Below are 2,637 nucleotides of genomic sequence, written 5' to 3'. Positions count from 1 at the left end.
CCGAGGCAGGTTGGTCCAGTCTGAAACAAGGTGGCTAGCTGTTCTCTCCCCAGATCATATCTGTACCTTGTACAGCTCTCTCGTCCTCCCTTGGAAGAACTCTCAGCTTCTCTAAATGAGTTCATGACCCTGAGGGTAGGAGAGAAGGGATGAGATGGTTCACACTGTCTGGGTTTGGGCTTGACCAGTTCCGAGTGAAATACCTTAAAAACTATGAGAAATGTCACTGCAACATCAACAATTCAAGCAGCCTCACCAAGACCCTGTCCAGCAGACTCTGCACAGAATGACTACAGGTACTTTCATTCTCAAAAGTCAAAGACTGAGGAGAATAAAAAGAGGTGCAGACTCTGAAGTTACTGCTGAATCCTGCAACGCTAGCAGAGGCGGCATGCCGGTTCTCCAGGGGGCCGCAGTTAGTGAAGAGGAGATCTGGTCAGGGTTGTCTGTAGCACCCCCGCTCCACTCCTGCACCAGCTGAGTACTTCTGGCTCCTGGACACGCCCCCACGATGCCTCCAGCATGCTGTGAAAGCACATTTCGGGCGAGGGCCAGGAGGGGAATAAGGGTTAGGCTTCTACAGGCGTTGAAAGTGGGCAGCGCAATGAAAACACTCCTCTACCGACCCGTGAAACCTGGTGGACCGCGCTGGGGACGGGATGGGCCACCCGCCGGGAGTCCCCGGCTGCAGCCCCGCTCACCTTGCACTTGAATCCAGCGGCAGGCGGTAGCAGCTCCCGCAGCAGAGCCTTGGCCACCTCGCGGCTGGCCTCTTCGCTCACAAAGTGCAGGTTAAGCACCTCGTGAGCCTCGAACTTGGCGAGGCGCAGCAAGGAGCGGAGCGCGACGCGGGCCTTGGCCTGCAACGCGGCATTGTGGTCCGCCTTGGTGAACATCATCAGCAGGTGGTAGTCCACCGGCCCGGCTCCGCCGCCCTCCAGGCTCTTGGCCTTGGCACCAAGGGCCGGCGCCAAAGAGACGCGCGCCAGTTCCGGCGCGGGCGGCGAGGGTGCGGCAGGGACTCCGGCGCGGGCCTCCTTCAGCCTCTTGGTGGCGCTGGAGAAGGTCTCCCGGCCAGATCCAAGATAGTAGAAGGCACAGACGGCAAGCGCCGCGGCCAGGAGCAGCGCGCAGTAGTGGGAGCGCACAGCGCCCAAGCGCGCCATGGCCCGAGCGCATGAGGGCCCGCCTCGGAAGAGACCCATGCGCCACGGACCGGGAGACCTAGCAGGTAGAGAAGGACCGCAGAAACCAATGCCGCGGCAGCCGCTTAGTAGCACCCGCAGGCGGCGGCCATGGCGGGGGCGGGGCCGTGCTGCCCAGAGCCAATCTGCGGACGCTGATGCGCGAAGAGGTGTGGCCAAGGTTGCCCGGCAGCCGCTGGGTCCTAGATTCAGAGGGATTAGAACTGAGATTGACCCGGTGTCCGAAGTAACCGCGCCCAGCGTGGTCTAAGCAGCCGATGAGGATTCGAACATAGAGAAGACCAGCGGGGTGTACAATCTGTGAAAACTGGCACTCTTAAGTGCCCAACCCCAGAGCTTGAATTGAAGCTGAGCCTTGAAAGGAATTGAGGACCTTCGTTTAACAAAAAGGTCTGTACGCAAGAAAAAAATTATCTCTATACCTTCCCCTCTCCCCCTAATTTTTTGGAGGCCTTAAGTCCTCTCCCCGACTCCCTTCATACCTTGGAGACTAGATGGGGCTTTGGAATTTAAACTACCAAGTTCCTTCTCCATTCACGGTAAAGTAGGGTTGACACTTGAGGTGGAAATCGCCTGCTCACCCGACTTGGCAGCTAGAGGATGTGGCCAGCAGAGGGACCCCGCTGCCCAAAACTTCGGGATAGTTCAGAGAGCCTCTAAGAATACCAGAGAATGGGATACTAATTTGTTTTAAACAAACGTCAACACTTTTAAAGAGCTTTAGTATGTACCAGTAGTTTTGCAAATTCTTAACTAAGGCACATTGAGGTAACTTCTCTAAAGTCACACACAGTGGCAGTTTTAACCCTAGACAGTTGGACACTGCCAACCACATAAAAACTCATTAACTTCAGTGTCCTAAGGACTGATATATACCATAGCGTGTAAGTAAACATATACAAATGGTCTACATGCTTGAAAGAGGTGGTGAAAATGAATGCACAAATGCATGTACAGTTATCCCTCACCAGTTTATTCTGCCATGCCATTTTTCTTAAAGTGTGGTTTCCAGACCACAATTTATCTCATTTTTAATTCTTGTTCTTTTCAACTGGAGCAATACTTTTCTGGAAAACAATGGACCTCTAAAACAGGGTTCTCAACAAATTCAATGCATACTACCCACCTTAAAAAAAAAAAACCAATAGCAGAATTAACTCAGTTGAGTAACAAGTTCTTACTTTGGTTCACATAATCCTCACAACTCTATGAAGTAATATTTGTATTTTACAATTGAGGAAATTGAGATTTAGAGAAGTAACTCGTCCAAATCTAGTTAGCTAGTAAGTAATAGAGCCAGGATGCTAACCCAAGTCTCACTGCTCCCAAAGTTCAAGCTTTTAGCCAAGATTAGCACTGAAAGCAGTAATTTGAGCTCTGAGTTGTGTGTATTATATCAGAACCTTCAGCAGATAACACTGTGGTTAAGAAA

This window comes from Pteropus vampyrus, unplaced genomic scaffold (assembly GCF_000151845.1).
Source record: "Pteropus vampyrus isolate Shadow unplaced genomic scaffold, Pvam_2.0 Scaffold14, whole genome shotgun sequence".
Taxonomy (NCBI): domain Eukaryota; kingdom Metazoa; phylum Chordata; class Mammalia; order Chiroptera; family Pteropodidae; genus Pteropus; species Pteropus vampyrus.
Note: the sequence above shows the minus strand (reverse complement) of the source record.